The 16780-nt window shown below is 41.3% G+C and overlaps 1 long non-coding RNA gene across 1 annotated transcript in view; it reads right to left on the bottom strand.

Annotated features, from left to right (window-relative positions):
- Window positions 1-16780, bottom strand: part of LOC309867661 — a 743341-nt gene that overhangs the window by 166833 nt on the left and 559728 nt on the right. The gene's annotated exons all lie outside the window — the stretch shown is intronic.

The raw sequence follows: 16780 nt of genomic DNA, 5'->3' as shown, positions 1-16780 counted from the left end.
CAAGTTGGAAGTGTTTGGAAGTTGAGGAGCAGCATTGGACCTTCACTGTGGGAGCCTCTGACGTCAGCTTTGGTCACTTTGCTGTTTGCAGTGTCTTCTGCCGTGACACGTGGTGCTCTTTGTCTCCCTGACAAAGGTGCTGTCCAGCAGTGGTGAATATCACCCTGTTTTGGAGTATGACCGAATTATAATTAGCTCTATTTCATATTTGTCCCACCAGTTGGCCTTTTTGAGGCAACGTCACTTCTAGGATCAAAAAAGGCCTGAATCTGAATTGCTCTAATACTGAATAAATGGCAGGTGTGTACCTTGTACTTCTAGAACTACTTAGGGGTACACAGGCTTGCTTTAAGCTGCTGCATGGTATGGCCAGCACTTCCTGGCTAGATCATTTGGAGCTTTTGCTCAGTTTCTTCTGAAGAGCATCCGCACTGCAGTGGCTAATCAGATTTCCCAAGTTAGCATTTTTGGGAAGAATTCGTGCTGCCCAGTGCCTGGAGCTGAGTAGGTGCAGAGAGAAAGAGGAGTGCCTATCGCCAGGGTTTCAACACGTGGCACATATAAGGCCAGACAGTCAATGCCAGTCGCCAGTCTGGCATTTCTGAGAGCAGCAGCCCCTGGAGGTACTTGGAAGGGAGATACAGGGAGAATGGGCGTGCTTCCTGCTGCCTCCCTGACTCTAATCTTGGGAAGTCTAGAGCCGTTGCCCCAGAATCAGGCTCAGTGTTTTTCTGTCTAAATACACTTTATATAGTGTAGCTCATAATGTTAAAAGACCAAACCACAAGCTCCCATCGGCCGGAGGTTTTCCCGTCTACACAGCAGGTGTCTGCTGCAACATGCTAGAGGCTCAAGGGAGGCCTGGGTCAGCCTCAGGCCTTGCAGGTGGAGCAGGGGTACACGAGGTGAGGGTGAAGGCCTGTTTGGCTGGAGCCCATCTTGGTCCCATGGAAGGGTGGAAATGGGCTTACATGGTTCGGAGGAGCCTGCCTTCAGGGAGGAAGACTGCACAAATGCTGAGCTTGGAGGTGGTTTATGTCCCTGGACACATCAGGCCTAGAGATGAACTGGGAAGATTTCTTCAAGTAAGAGGAAGGGAGTGTGGTGGCAAGAGTGCTTGAAATGGGCTTCTCATTTTTCTCCTCTCAGCTGTGTGGGGAACGATTTGCCCTGGGTTCAGTTGGTTGGTAAACTTAAAGTATCTTCAGAAGGAAATCCTTTCTTCAAAACCAAAATGGTCTTCAGGATAAAATGAACTTGTGGATCTTTGCTACAGGAACTGCTTTGATCATGTGAATGATTTTCCAGCCAGAAGCGTGCGCTCACTGTGCCCCTGGAGGCTGCAGGTTTCTCTAATGTATCATTAACTTTTCCAGGCAGAGACCTACGGGGAAATGGCTTTTGCCGGCCAAAGAATAAATATATGTATCTCTTAATTTAAAAAAAATGGAATAAAATAATTTCTTCTGTGAAGAAAAATTGAGGATTCTTTTTTTTTTTCAACGGGGGTGGTAATTCAGAATTAAAAGATGTGTGACAATGTTGGAGAACATGGAGGTGCCCCTGTCCAGGGGTGTCCCCCCAGGGCTTGTGCTGCTCAAGGTCGAACAGGTGAAGAACAGAAGTGGTAAACCAGCAGGGTCTCACTGATTGGTCTGTACAATGTGCTTTAAAGTGGTTTTGTTTAGTATACACAAGAGATACCATGAAGCTTGTTTTTTACACATTTTACTACATTTATAGTGTCTTGGGAGTTAATGTTTTAAAGAAGTAATTAGAGGGGTGCCTGGGTGGCTCAGTGGGTTAAAGCCTCTGCCTTTGGCTCAGGTCATGATCCCAGGGTCCTGGGATCGAGCCCCGCATCGGGCTCTCTACTCAGCAGGGAGCCCGCTTCCTCCTCTCTCTCTGCCTGCCTCTCTGCCTACTTGTGATCTCTGTCAAATAAAATCTTTAAAGAAGTAATTAGATTTGATAGAAAATGTTCAGTCTTTTCATTGAACTGTAGTGCCCAATACTGTGGACACCTGGGGAATCTACGTCATCAGGAAAATGATGCTCCCGTTTTACCCTGGAGTGACAAGGCTGCAGAGACCAAGCCGAAGTCCAGGGTCACCCTGAGCAGGACTGCCCAGTCAAGGCCATGCCACAGTCCTTCCTCGGGAAGGTAGTTCTTTAAACTGCCTCTGTTAATAATGAAGTCTTCCTGGGGTTGAAGAAGAATGGTAAAGTTTCTTTTTCCTCTACATCCCTACCAGCATTTGTGATCTCTTGTCTTTTTGATGATAGCTATTCTAACAGACATGAGGGGATATCTCACTGTGGTTTTGATTTGCATTTCCCTAATGATCCGTGATGTGGAGCACCTTCCCATGTACCTGTTGGCCCTTTGTATAACTTCTTTGGGAAAATATCTATTCAGGTGCTTTGCCATTTTAAAAAATTGTTACATTTCTTTCTTTTCACTGCTCAGTTGTGTGAGTTCCTGATGTATTTGGGCTGTTAACTCTTTATTGGATATATGGTTTGCAAATATTTTTTCCCATTCCGCAGGTTGTCTTCATTTTGTTGATTGTTTCTTTTGCTATGAAGAAGGTTTTTAGTTTGATTTAGTCTCGCTTGTTTATTTTTGCTTCTGTTGCTTATGCTTTTGGTGTTCTATCCAGAAAATCATTGCCAAGACAAGTGTCAAGAAGTTTACCATGAAGGAGCTTACATTCAAGTTGTTAATCCATTTTGAGTTAATTTTGGGGAGTGGAAAAAGATAGAGGTCTTTCATTTTTGTACACCTGAAAACCCATTTTCTCGGCACCATTTATTGAGGAGACTCTTCTCCATTGAGTTTTCTTGGCTCCCTTCTCAGTATGACTGTATAGGCACCGATCGATGTATTTCTGGGTTCTCACTTCTGTTCTGCTGGTCTGTATCTGTTTTAATGCCATTACCACATGGTTTTGATAACTATAGCTTTATAATATAGCTTGAAATCGGGACGTGTTATGCCCCTGCTTTGTACTTCTTTCTCAGGATTCCTTTGGCTATTCAGTCTTTTGTGCTTCCATATAAATTTTAGGATTTTTTTGTACTTCTGTAAAATTTGCCATTGAAATCTTGATAGGGATAGCATTGAATCTATAGACGGTTTTAAGTAATATGGAAAGGTAAACAATATTCAGTTTTCCAGCCCATGAACACAGGATACCTTTCCATTTATTTTTATCTTTTTTCATCAGTGTCTTTTTGTAGTGTCCAGTATTCTTTCACCTCCTTGGTTAAATTTATTCTTAAATATTTGTTTCTGATGTTACTGCAAATGGAATCATTTTATTTCTTTTCAGGTCATTCATTGTTAGTGTATACACATGCTACTGATTGTTGTATGTTAATTTTGTATCCTGGAACTTTACCAAATTCATTGCTAGTTTTTGTTTTTTGGTTTTTGGTTTTTTTAATGGAGTCTTTAGGATTTTGTATACATAAAATCAAGTCATCTACAAATAGAGACAATTTTACTTACATTTTTTTTCCAATTTCCTGCTTTTTATTTATTTATTTTTTCTTGCCTGATCACTCTGGCTAGGGCTTCCAGGACTATGTTGAATAAGAGCAGTGAGAGTGAGCTTGTTTTTGTTACTGATCTTAGAGAAAAAGATTTCACCCTTTCATCATCAAGCATAATCTTAGCTGTGGCCTTGTCATATATAGCCATTGTAATGTTGAGCACATTCCTTCTACACCTAATTTGGTAAGAGTTTTTATCATGAATAGATTTTGAATTTTGTCAAATGTTTTTTCTCTATCTATTGAGAGGATCATATGATTTTTGTCCTTCATTTTGTTAATAAGGTGCATCACATTGATTGCATATGTTAAACCACCTTCTGACCCTGAAATAAATCCCACTTGGTCATGGTGAATGATCTCTGTAATGTGCTGCTGAATTTGGTTTGCTGGTATTTTATTGAGAATTTGAGAATTGGCTTATAGTATTCTTTCCTAGCTTTGGTATCAGGTAGTGCCTGATACTTTTCTACCTTTGGTCAGGACTCATAAAATAAGTTTGGAAATGTTTCCTTTTTTTTTAAGTTTGGGAAAAGTATTGGCATTAATTCTTCTTTAAATGTTTGGTAAAAGCCACTGTGAAACCATCTGGTCCTGGGTTTTTCTTTTTGGGCAGATTTTTGATTACTGATTCAATCTTTTTACTAGTATGGATCCATTCTGATTTTCTGTTTCTTCCTGATTCAGTCTTGGTAGATTATATATTTTTTAAAATTTTTCTATTTATTCTAGATTGTCCAGTTTGTAGATGAATAGTTGTTCACAGTAGTCTCTTATGATCCTTTTTGTATTTGTGGTATCAGTTGTGATGTCTCCTTTTTCTTTTATAATTTTGTTGACTTGGGTCTTCTCTCTTTTTTCCTTGCTTAGTCGAGCTAAAGGTTTATCAGTTTTGTTTATCTTTTCAAAGAACCAGCTATTAGTTTTATTAATCTTTTCTATAGTTTTCCTATTCTCTATTTGATTTATCTGCTGTAATCTATTCTTTCCTTCTTTCTGCTAATGTTGGGTTTACTTCGTTCTTCTTTTTCTAGTTTCTTAAAATGTCCTAGAAAATGTTTCATAGGCACTTGATAATAATGTATATTCTGTTGTAGGATAATAATGCTCTCTGTATATCTGTTAGGTCCTTTTGGTCTATACTGTTCAAATCCACTTTTTTTTTAAATTAATTCTCTGAATGATATATCCATTGTTGAAAGTGAGGTATTAAAGTCTCCAATAATTATTGTATTGCTGTTTGTTTTTCCTTTATCCTCTGTTTTATTCAGGTGCTCCAATGTTGAATGCATAAATACTTACATTTTATATCTTTTTGATGGATTGACCCCTTTATCTGTGTGTAATGACTTGTGTCTCTTACCATTTTTACTTTAAAATCTGTTCTGCTTGGTCTAAGTACAGCTACCCCTGTTTGGTTGTTTTTGTTTGGTTACTGTTTGCTTGAAGTATCGTTATCCATCTCTTCACTCACAGTCTGTGTATCTTTGAGGCTAAAGTGAGTTTCTGGTAGGCAACATATCATTGGGTCTTGTGGTTTTTCTTTTTTTTTTTCAATCTGTTCATCTATTTTATGTCTTTTGACTGAAAAATTTAATCCATTTATGTTTAAAGTAACTATTGATAGGTAAGGACTTACTGTTGCCATTTCATTGTTTTCTGACTGTTTTTTTAGATCCATTGCTCCTTGTTTCTTCTCCTACTGTCTTGTTTGGTATTTTGGTGTCTTATGGTATCAGTATGCTTTGAATTCTTTATCATTTTTTTCTGTTTTATTTTTTGTTGTGATAACTACAGATTTTCTCTTTGTGGTTACCATGAGGCTAACATAAAGTATCAGAATTATGACAGCTTATTTTAAACTGATAACAATTTCTATAGCATTCCTAAACTATGCTTTTACTTCTGCTCTCCCTTATTTTAGTTTATCGATGCTAAAGTTTACATATTTTTTATATTGTGAAACAATAACATTGTAATTATGGTTGTTTTTACTACTATTTTTATTATTGATTTATTTATTTATTTTAAGATTTTATTTATTTAGTCATGAGAGACAGAGGGAGAGAGAGAAGCAGAGGCAGAGGGAGAGGCAGGTTCCCCAAGGAGCAAGGAGCCTGATGCGGGACTCGATCCCAGGATCCTGATGCGGGACTTGATCCCAGGACCCTGGGATCATGACCTGAGCCTAAGGCAGATTCTTCACCATCTGAGTCACCCAGGTGCCCTATTTTTTATCTTTTAAATTAGAGCTGTAAATGAATTATGCATCACAATTACTGTTTTATAGAATCTAATTTTGACTATGTATTTACTGTTACCAGATAGTTTTATGTTACTTTCTTATGTTTTTATGACCTTAATCAGCATCCTTTGAATTCCACTAAAGAACTCCCTTTAACATTTCTTGGAAGGCAAGTTTAGTGGTGATGAAATCCCTCTGCTTTTGTTTGTTTTGGAAAGTATAGCTCTCCTTCATCTCTGGAGGACAACTTGCTGGGTATAGAACTCTTGGCTGACAGTTTTCTTTCTCTTTGAATATTATGAATATATCATCCCTGGCCTGAAATGTTCCTGTTGAGAAATCTGATGGTAGTCTTATGGGAATTACCTTGTGTGTAACTTCTCTCTTTTTTGTTGCTGCTTTTAAAGTTCTTTGTCTTTGACTTTTGACATTTTAATTACGATGTATCGCAGTGTATCCTTATTCAGGTTCACCAATTTACAGTCCTTTTGGCCTCGTGAAAATGGATGCCCATCTCTCTTTCCAGGTTTGGGAAGTTAGCAGCCATTGTTGTTTTAAATATACTTTCTGTCCTTTTCTCTTTCTCTTCTCCCTTTCTCTTCTCCATTTGTGTTCCTTAAGTCTTGTATGCTTTCTTCACTCTTCCTCATTTTTCTTTTCTTTTCTCTGGATAATTTCAAATATCCTCTCTTCTAGATCATTGATTCTTTGGCCTTGTCAAGTCTGTTTTGAATCTCTCTATTAAATTCTTCAGTCATTGTATTTTTTTCAACTTTAGGATCTATCTCTTTTTTTAAATGGTTTCTTTTTCTTTGTTGAACTTGTTCTGTTCATGCATTGTTTTCTTAATTTGGTTTAGTTGTCTGTGTATTCTTATAGTTCACTAAACTTTTTAAAGAGGAATTTAGGGGATCATTCTGAATTCTTTGACAGTTAATAGATTTTCATTCATTAGGGTCAGTTATTGGAGCTTTATTAGTTTCCTTTGGCAGTGTCACCTGTATCTGATACTTTGTGATTCTTGATTACTGACATTGGTGTATACACATTTGAAAAGTTTTCTTTACAGGTTCTAGACTTTACAGGTGGTCAAGCCCTGCAAACTCCCCCATAGTCACCATGGGGCAAGTGTGGATGCTCTCAGGGAGGGGCCCACAATGCTGGGGGAGCTGGATGTCCACCCTAAGCTCTCTTTTCCTTCTAGAGGAACAGTAGGCTATTGTTGTGCTGCTGTGCCAGCCTGAGTGAGGAGCAATGCAGTCGATGTGTAGCTAATTCTCTACCTTTCTAATGAGATCTGTCTTGGTCTCTGTGGTGCTTCAACCTCACCTCCATATTCTAGGATTCTTTCAGTGGTGTCTTGTCCATGAATAATTGTTATTGTTCTTGGGGGTGGGAAGGAGTAAAGTCAGGATTGATATATGTTGTCATCTTGAGGATGGGCAGAGGGAAGCAGGGAGAGAGAGAGAATCCTCAAGCAGACTCCCTGCTGGGCACGGAGCCTGATGCAGAGCTGGATCTCAGTACTCTGAGATCATGACCTGAGCTGAAATCAAGGGATAGATGCTCAATGGACTGAGCCACCCAGTTGCTTCAGGAAGCTTTTCTTAAAAGGGTTTGCTACCCACTTGTAGGTAAAATGCATGGGGCAATGCTGCCTGTTCCCTGTGGGTTTTTCCCCAGCTATGACCATAGCTTTCATGTTGCTTTTTATTTTTATTTTTTTGTTATTATTTATTTATTTTTGAAAGATTTTATTTACCTGAGAGAGTGCATGTGCACAAGCAGGGAGAGGGGCAGAGGGAGAAGCAGGGTCCCCACTGAACACAGAGCCTGACACTGGGCTTGATCCCAACACCCTGAGCCAAAGTGAGCAGCTTAACTGACTGAGCCACCCAGGTCCCCTCATGTTGCTTTTTAAATGAGCAAAGAAGCTTCCCTCTCCTGGCCTGTCTTCTACCATTCCTTGAAAGCCTTTTCCTGACATAAGCCAGGAGTTCTTAGCGGAAATGTGTGTCTTAAAACGTTACAACCATTTGTATATGAGATGGGGTTTTAAAGTGTTTGCTTTCCCTAGCAGGAGATCAGGGTATCTGTCCCTGTGCTTTGGCAGGTTCCCCACTTCCCCATACCTGGTGCCTAGAGGGAGTGGCAGAGAAGACGATGGGATGACTTCCTAGTAGACTAATGTATCTGTTTATTGAAGCAGTGTACTTGGAGCCCTGCACCAGCCGGGTGCTGGCTGGGGTGGTGCTGAGAGTTGAGGAAGGTTTGTCTGGAAGATATCAGCTTGGGGATGGTCACAGCTCCATGTAAGGCCTAGGCTGCCGTGGCTGGAGTGTGGAGGGGAGAAGTGGAAAAAGAACTCAAGTTCCTGAACTGAGACAGTAGCCACTTGGGTTGGCAAGGCAGGAACCTGAGCTTGGCTATAGGAAGGACCCAAACAGATGTGAAGATTTCTCTTTGGGAAAAGACTGGGATGCAGTGCAGAATAAAAATAATCCTCATTTAAACCATGACACTCCCGAGATGCTAGATGATGCTCTAAGAGCTTTATCACGAACTCACTTCCTTACGGTGTCCTCGGGAGGTTGGCACTTACTCTTCCTGTTTTGTTAACGGAAAAATGAAGCTAAGATCATGTAACTTGCAAATGGGGATGTGGGAGTCCCACCCAGGCTAACTGGCTTGGGAACCTGGGGTCTTGAACCCCTTTGCTTGGGACTTTGCTGCTCTTTCCCTCCCAAAACAGGGTTTTAGGAGGAGGCAGAATTGAGAGAAGAGAAGCAAGAGAAGAACTGAGAAAATATCTTCTGGTCCCCAATGTGCTACTGGCCACACCTGTTAAGACGTTAGATCCCTGCCTTCACCTGAGGGAGAACTGTGGAATCAGAATTTACCTGCCTATTTCCTGGGTGGTGCCAGTGAGCCAGGCTCCTTGACTCTGAGAAATAAACCTCATTTGTGTCAGTAAAGGAAACTTCCCCGAAACTTAGCCATTTCCCCGAAATACTTAACACCTTAGGACAAGGTTCCTCGAAGCTTATTTTCAGAGAGGAGGGCCAGTAAGGGCATAGGGAGTGGTGAGAGGGGGAAGGTACAGGATCCATTTTTGTCTGTTCTCCAGGAGCCACCTGGGTATGACAGCTTCTGAGGAGAGATGGGCCACTCTCCCTGCCCCCTGCGTGGTCAGGCCCCACAGCCCTGGGAAGGATTGGCATGGCGGTGATGTGCAGAACCTACCTGGGCCCTGGGCCCTCTTCCATCCCTCCCTTTTTTCTGTAGGATTCCCAAGGGACAACTACAGCAGTGCTCTGGGGAGGGGCTCTGATCACAGGGAGACCTTCCCAGAACTTTAGGAAATACTGTTATTTTGAATCCCACTGGCCACCCCGAGTAAGGAACATGTGTTACCATTCATTCATTCATTCACAAACTTTCAGAGCACCTATTATATGCCAAGAGGCTATGTGAAAGCAAGGCATTGGCCCTGCCCTCAAGGTGCTTCTAATCTGGGGGGAAAGGTAAAATTTATATTAAGGGCGCTGATGTGGTAAAACGTGCTGGGCCTTGTGAGAAGGTAATAGATAAGAAGATTCATGGTGGATAAAACAAGAAAGATTTTCTAGAGAAGATGGCATTTCCTTAGGTGACACCTGAAGTTGGAGGCGGGGGAGCTATCTTTCGATATCTTGTCTTCATTTTCTTTTGATATACACTTAGAAATGGGATTGCCTGGTCATATGGTAGTTTTATTTTTAATTTTTCGAGGAACGTCCATGCCATTTTCCATAATGACTGAAACAACTTATGCTCCCACCAACAGAGCACAAGGGTTCTCTTTTCTCCACACCCTTACCCTTGTTCCCTCTTTTTGCTGAAGGTGAGATGATACCTCATTTTGGTTTTGATTTACGTTTTCCTGATGAGTAGTGATGTTGAGCATCTTTTCATGTACCCGTTTGTCATCCTTATGTCTTCTTTAGGAAAATGTCTACTTAGATCCTCTGCCCATTTTTAAATCAGATGGTTTGTTTTTATACTATTGAACTGTATGTGTTTTTATGTATTTTGGTTATTAACCCCTTATCAGCTATGTGGTTTGCGAATATCTTCTCCCATTCGTATTCCCATTTCTTCTCCCATTCCCATTCCCATTTCATTTTGTTGTCTCTTTTGCTTTTTAGTTTGATGTTGTCCCACTTGTTGATTGTGGCTTTTGATGTTTGTACTTTTGGTGTCAAATCCAAAAACTCATTGCCAAGACCAATTTTAAGGAGCTTTTTCCCTGTGTTTATTTGTAGAAGTTTTATGGTATCAGGTCTTATGTGTAAGTCTGATCCATTTTGAGTCAATTTTTGTGAACGTGTAAGATAGAGACACACCGTCATTCTTCCGCATGTGGTCATCCAGTTTTCCCTACAGATCTTCTTTCTGTCCTTTCCCCAGTATTCCTGGCTCCCTTGTCAATAGTTGTTGACTCTATATGCAGGAGGTTTTTGTTTTGTTTTGTTTTTTCCTTTGTCTGGGCTCTCAATTCTGTTCAGTTGACCTTTGTGCCTGTTATTTTGACGATGGTGGCTTGGAGAATAGGTTGAAATCAGGAAATGTGATGCCTGCAGGTTTGTTCTTTCTCAGAATTGGTTTGGCTGTTCAAGGTCTTTTGTGGATCCATATAGACTTCAGGACTGTTTTTTCTATTTCTTTGAAAATGTCATGGGGATGTTTTTTTACAGTTTACACTGGATCTATAAATGGCTTTGGGTCGTATGGACATTTTAACAATGTCCTTTCCATCCGTAAACACAGGTTACTGTTACATTTCCTTGTGTCTTCTTCAGTTTCTTGCATCAAAGTCATAGTTTTCACCAAATAAAACTTTTACCTTTCTGGTTTGATTTATTCCTAAGTATTGTTTTAAATGCTAATATAAATAGGATTATTTTGCTTCTTTTTCAGATATTTTGTTGTTAATGCTAAAAACTGTTTTCTGTATGTTTATTTTGTATCCTGCAACTTTACTGAATTTGTCCATTCTGGCAGTTTTTTGGTTGTGTCTTTAGAATTTTGTGTATATAAGATCATATCATTCATAAGCAAAGGCAGTTTCCCTTCTTTTCTTATTTGGATGCCTTTTACTTTTTTTTTTTAAGATTTTATTTATTTATTTGACAGAGAGAGATTTCAAGTAGGCAGAGAGAGAGAGAGGAGTAAGCAGGCACCCTGCTGAGCAGAGAGCCCGATGCAGAGCTCGATCCCAGGACCTTGAGATCATGACCTGAGCTGAAGGCAGCGGCTTAACCCACTGAGCCACCCAGGTGCCCTGCCTTTTACTTTTTTTAACTGATTGGCTATGAGTGGTGACAGTAGGTATCATTGTGTTGTTCCTGACCTTAGAGGAAAAGTTTCCAGCTTTCACCATTACAATGTTGGCTATGGGTTTGTCATATGTGGCCTTTGTTGTGTTGAGGTGTCTTTCTCCTATACTTAATTAGTTGACCATTTTTATCATGAAAGGTTGTTGTATTTATAAAATGCCGTTTTTCCACCTGTTGATATGTCAGATGATTTTTTTTTTTCTCTTTCTGTTACTGTGTCTCACAGTCACCCATTGATTTGTGTGTGTGGAACTGCCTTGCATTCCAGGGACAGATCCCACTGGATGGTGAGTGGTTCTTTAATGTGCTGTGTGCTAATTAATTTGGTTTGCTAATATTTTGATGAGGATTTTTGCATCTATATTAATCAAGTATATTTGTTTGTAGTTTTCTTGTCTTATAGGCTCCTTATCTGGCTTCGGTATCAGGTAATGCTGGCCATGTAAAATAAGTTTGGGAGTTCCTTCTCTTTATTTTTTGGATAGTTTGAGAAAGACCGTCACTGACTCTTCTTTAAATATTTGGTAGAATTTGTGACAATGTGGATGGAACTAGAGAGTATTATGCTTAGTGAAATAAGTCAATTGGAGAAAGACAACTATCACATGATCTCCCTGTTATGAGGAAGTGGTGATGCAACGTGAAGGGGTTTGGGAGGTAGGAAAAGAATAAATGAAACAAGATGGGATCAGGAGGGAGACAAACCATAAGAGACTCTTAATGTCACAAAACTAAGGGTTGCTGCAGGGGAGGGAAGGGAGGGAGAGGATGGTGGGGTTATGGACATTGGGGAGGGTATGTGCTATGGTGAGTGCTGTGAAGTGTGTAAACCTGGCAATTCACAGGCCTGTACCCCTGGGGCTAAAAATATATCATATGTTTATAAAAAAATAAAAAAAATTATAATAAATATTTGGTAGAATTCATTAGTGAAAGTATCTGGTCCTATACGTTTCTGTGTTGGGAGGTAGGAAATGTGTGTGTGTGTGTGTGTGTGTGTGTGTGTGTGTGTGTGTTGGGACGTTTTGATTACTGATTCAATCTCCTTACGTGATACTTGTCTGCTCAGATTTTCAAATTCTTCACATTTTTTTGAACAGCTCTTAGTTTCATTGATCTTTTTAATTATTTTTCTTGTCTCTATTTCATCTATTTTTAAATTTTCTTCCTTTTACTAAATTTGGGCTTAGTTCTTTCTCTAGTGCCTTGACCTGTAAATTGAGGTGGTTGATGCTTTCTTGTGTTTTGATGTAGGTATTTGTGAATTTTTCCTGTAGCAGTACCCTTTGATTCCCTTCTCATCTTATGTGTATCTGTTGTAGATTTTTGTTTTTATAAACTTTCCTCTTAGAACTACTCTTGCAGTGTCCCCTAGCTTTTGATATCTTGTGCTTCCATTCCTATTTGTTTCAAGATACTTCTTGATTTTTCTTTTGATTTCTTCTTTGGCCTATATTCAGGAGCATGTTTTGTAGTCTCCATATATTTGTTGTATTTCTAGCTTTCCTCTTGTTATTTATTAATTTCTGGTTCCATACCACTATAGTCAGAAAAGATACTTGGGTTTTTTTCAGTCTTTTAAAATTTGCTAAGACTTTTTTTTTTTTTTTTTAATGACCTACATGTGATGTATTCTGGAAAATGTTCTGTATGCACTTGAGAAGAATGTGTATTCTGCTGCTGTTAGTTGGCCTGTTTATACGTGTTAGGTCCATTTGTTCTAAAATATAGTTCAAGTGCAGTGCTTTCTCACCGGTTTTCTATCTAGATGATCTTGTGTTGATAGGTAGGGTACTGAATTTCCTTTCTATTATTGTGTTATCTGTTTTTTCCTTCAAATCTGTTAGAATTTGCTTAATGTAATTCAGGTGCTCTAAAGTTGGGTGCATATAGTTGATGATTTTTGTATCTTGATGAATTGACCCCCTTATCACTCACTATGCAGTGACCATCTTTGTCACTTTAACTGTTTTTGCCTTAATGTCAGTTTTGTCTGGTATTAGTATAACTACCCATGTTCTTTTGGCTTCTGTTTGCATGGGGTAGCTTTTGCCATTCCTTTGATTTTATGTGTGTCCTTAGAGCTGAGGTGAGTCCCTGGTAGCATATAATAGGGTATTATTTTTTTTAATCCTGGCAGTAAGTCTGCCTTTTGATTGGAGAATTTGGTCCCTTAACATTTACAGTAATTATTGGCAGGTAAGGACTTACGAATGCCACTTTATTATCTTCTGGCTGTATATATTTCCATTTTCCTTTTCCTCTTGTTGCCTCCCTGTGTAAATAAGAGATTTTTGGTATCAGTATACTTTGATTCCCTTCTTATCTTATGTGTGTCTGTTGTAGTTTTTTGGTTTTGGAGTTCCCATGAGGTTTGCATAACAAATCTTATAGATATCAGTGTATTTTATGCTAATAATAATTTGATTGCATATTAAAAAAATCTATCCTTTTCTCCCCCATTTTATATTTTTGATGACACTATTTACATTGTTAATGGTGTATCCATTAACAAACTGTCAAAGCTATACCTAGGTTTCATACCTTTGGCTTTTAATCTTTAGGTGAATCTTTACCTAGCACAATGCCATATTAACAGTGTTAAGGTATTCTAAGTATGACTCTACACCAGTGTGTCATATATTTCTATGTTTTCAAGCTACTAATTAGTGTCCTTTTGTTTCAGCTTGAGGAAATCCTTTTAGCATTTTTTTAATTTTTTAAAAAATTCTATTTAAAGTGGGCTCATTACTATTTTATGATCCAATATAAAATAAATACTATTTATTTTAACTTGGAAAGGAGCTCAACATAGGGCTTGAACTCACAACACTGAGATCAAGGCCCAAGCTGAGATCAAGTCAAACACTTAATCGACTAAGCCACCCAGGCACCCCCCACTTTCAGCATTTCTTGTGTAGTTTAGTGGCAAAAGTTTAGCAGCTTTTATTAGGGGAGGATTTTATTATTTATTTTTATATGTGTATTATTATTATTGTATGTTTATTGTTATTTAGCATTTCTTATAATGTAGTTTACTGGCAAGAGTTTAGCAGGTTTTGTTTTTTAGGGAAAAATTTTATTATTTCACTTTCATTTCTGATGGACAGCTTTGCTGGGTAAAGTATTTTGGCTGGCAGTTTTTCTCTCAGCAATACCTGCATTTCTGTTTCTTTGGGTCCCGTTACTGGACTCCCCTTTGGTAGAGACATGTTTCCCTCACGTCTTCCAGACTTTATGGATTGCTTTTGGTTAGAGAAGACTTTCACTTGCATATGGGGGAGCACAAATCGCCTTGTGACCAGGTCTAGTGGTGCGGGGCAACAGGTGCAGGAGTGTTCAGTAGCAGTAGGTTCAGTTGGGGCATGATGGCTCTTTGGCTCAAGCCACTGGGGTCCACACTGTTGGTAACAGTGTTCTTGGTGATCACTGCAGGTGTCTGCAGCACCTGTAAGGGCTATTGGGCTTCTCAGCCTCTAGAACCAGTTAGTAGCTAGGGACCAGAGCAGGCAGCATTAGTGGCTAGGGCCAGTGGTGTTCACACTCGACTGTGAGGGGCCAGATATAGGCCCCTTGGTAGTGGCAGAGGTCACTTGCTGATAAAGTTGTCGTGATGGGGTCAGGGCAGGTAGCAAGGGCTAGGGCCAACTGGGGGCTCCCTGGCATTGGCAGAGGACCCGAGTGTCTGTGTGCTGCCCTAGAACTTGACCCTCTACCCCTGGGTGTGCATATTGCAGTGGAGGTCGGGGACAGGTGTCAGGCTGCAGAAAAGGAGGTGGAGGGCATGCAGGCCCTTGGCCAGAGGGACTCATTCTAGCTGCAAGTGGGCATGGTGGTGCTGGCCAGTAACGGAAGGCAGGGCTCCCCGGTGGCTGTGCTGGGGGCATGCACACTGGAGGAGCTAGTTACAGGTGGCCGTGCTGATGCTGGCCTGCACCGGAAGGCGGGCTTAGTAGTCCTGGAAGAGCGTCAGCTTCCTGGTTCTGATAGTGGAATGACAGTTATGTCAATGTTAACTGTCGGGAAGGTGGGTGCAGGATATATGGAAACGATGATTTCTGCAGCTTTTATGTAAGTTAGAAGTAAGTTCAAAGTAAAGTTTAAAAAAAGCTTAAAAGGGGGAGTGGGGCGGGGTGGGAGGGTAGTTTACAGTGAAACCAATTAGTACAACTGTGATTTTGATTTTCTTCCCCAGCTGCCTTCAGCTGCTTTGGTAGAGAGTGAGCAGGCAGATGATGTCAGGAAGTGACTGAAGTCTAAGCATTCTCTAAAGCTGGGTGAGCTCGTGTCAGTCTGGGTTGTCTGGAAGCAGAAGCAGATGGGAGTTGGGAGTGCAGATGATTCCTTGCAGGAGGGAAGGGGCGTAGCCCAGCTGTGTGCAGTCATTGGCTGGGGGCTGGCTGAGAAGAGCGTGTCCTGTGACAGCTGGAGCCCAGGGCTCACCTCTCCCACACTGGGCTCAGCGGTGTCTGCGGTGTGATGGCGCGAGTCCACGGGCCCCTGAGGAGCCCCTCTCCTTAATGTTCCAGGCACCTCTCCGGAACCCCCTTTCTGTGGAGGACAGGAAAACACAACCGGTTTCCTCGGTCCCATGCCTAGGTGGTGCTTTGACCCCTGCCGAGCGACTGGCCGGGCACATGAGAGCAGGCCGGGGCCACCCGGCTGGCGGAGAGTTCCAAACGAAAACTCTTCTTCGAGGCAGGTGCCAGGCAGCATCAGCTTAAAAGCAGGCTCCAGGCTAGCGGAGGGCGCCCGTGGGAGCGAGCCTGGAAATCGCGATGAATTGATTTTAAGCAGCTGCAGCTGTGATCAGACTATTTTTAGCCACGGGACTCAAGCAGCTTTCAAAACCTGCTAATAGGAGCCTCACTGGAGCCAGCGAGTAAAACCAGCACAAAAATTTAGCTTTTAATCTAACTGACAGCAAGAATGTGCTCCGTTACGAGCTGGCTTAAAAGGCAAATCCAAGGAAGAGAGCGCTTGCCACTGCCAAGTTTAAGGTAAGTTTTCACACCTGTCATTTTTGAAATGAATTCATTCAGTAAATCTGTCCTCTGCTGCCGCTCGCTCAGTATTGGGTGTGCATTTTGGGTAGACCGAGTCGCTATCCTCAGAGCCTGTTTAGCAGTAACTCGCCCTCTCCCCCCGCCGGTATATCCTGCGGGCAGTGCGGTAGCGCCTGCGAGGGCCGGCCCCATCCACGCCGGCTGCAGTGACGGGCCAGGCTGGCCGAGCTGGGCCCCGGATCGCCCCCTGCCTCCTGCAGGGACCCGGGTAGCCCAGGAAGGGAAGCCTCAGGAGCAGCTGTGGGCGAGGCTGGTGAGCTGCCTCCGCAGCTTCCTTGACCAAGCCTCAAAGTAGGTAAAGGGGATCTCCGGCAGGAAGAGGCCTGTGAGGGGAAGGGACAGGAGAAGCATCTGGGGGCGGGGCCAGCGGACGACTGGCAGCAAACATGACAGAGTCTGGAGTACACAGGAAAAGCCAGTCCGTCTTTACTGTAGTGAGTGCAGGATACAAATAGTTTACAACAACCTCTAGCATTTTCTTAACCATTTGATAAAAAGTTCACTATAATATTTATTGTATAATGAAGAAAGAA

This window comes from Mustela nivalis (assembly GCF_964662115.1).
Source record: "Mustela nivalis genome assembly, chromosome: 6".
Classification (NCBI taxonomy): Eukaryota; Metazoa; Chordata; class Mammalia; order Carnivora; family Mustelidae; genus Mustela; species Mustela nivalis.
This window is presented reverse-complemented; position numbering and strand designations above follow the sequence as displayed.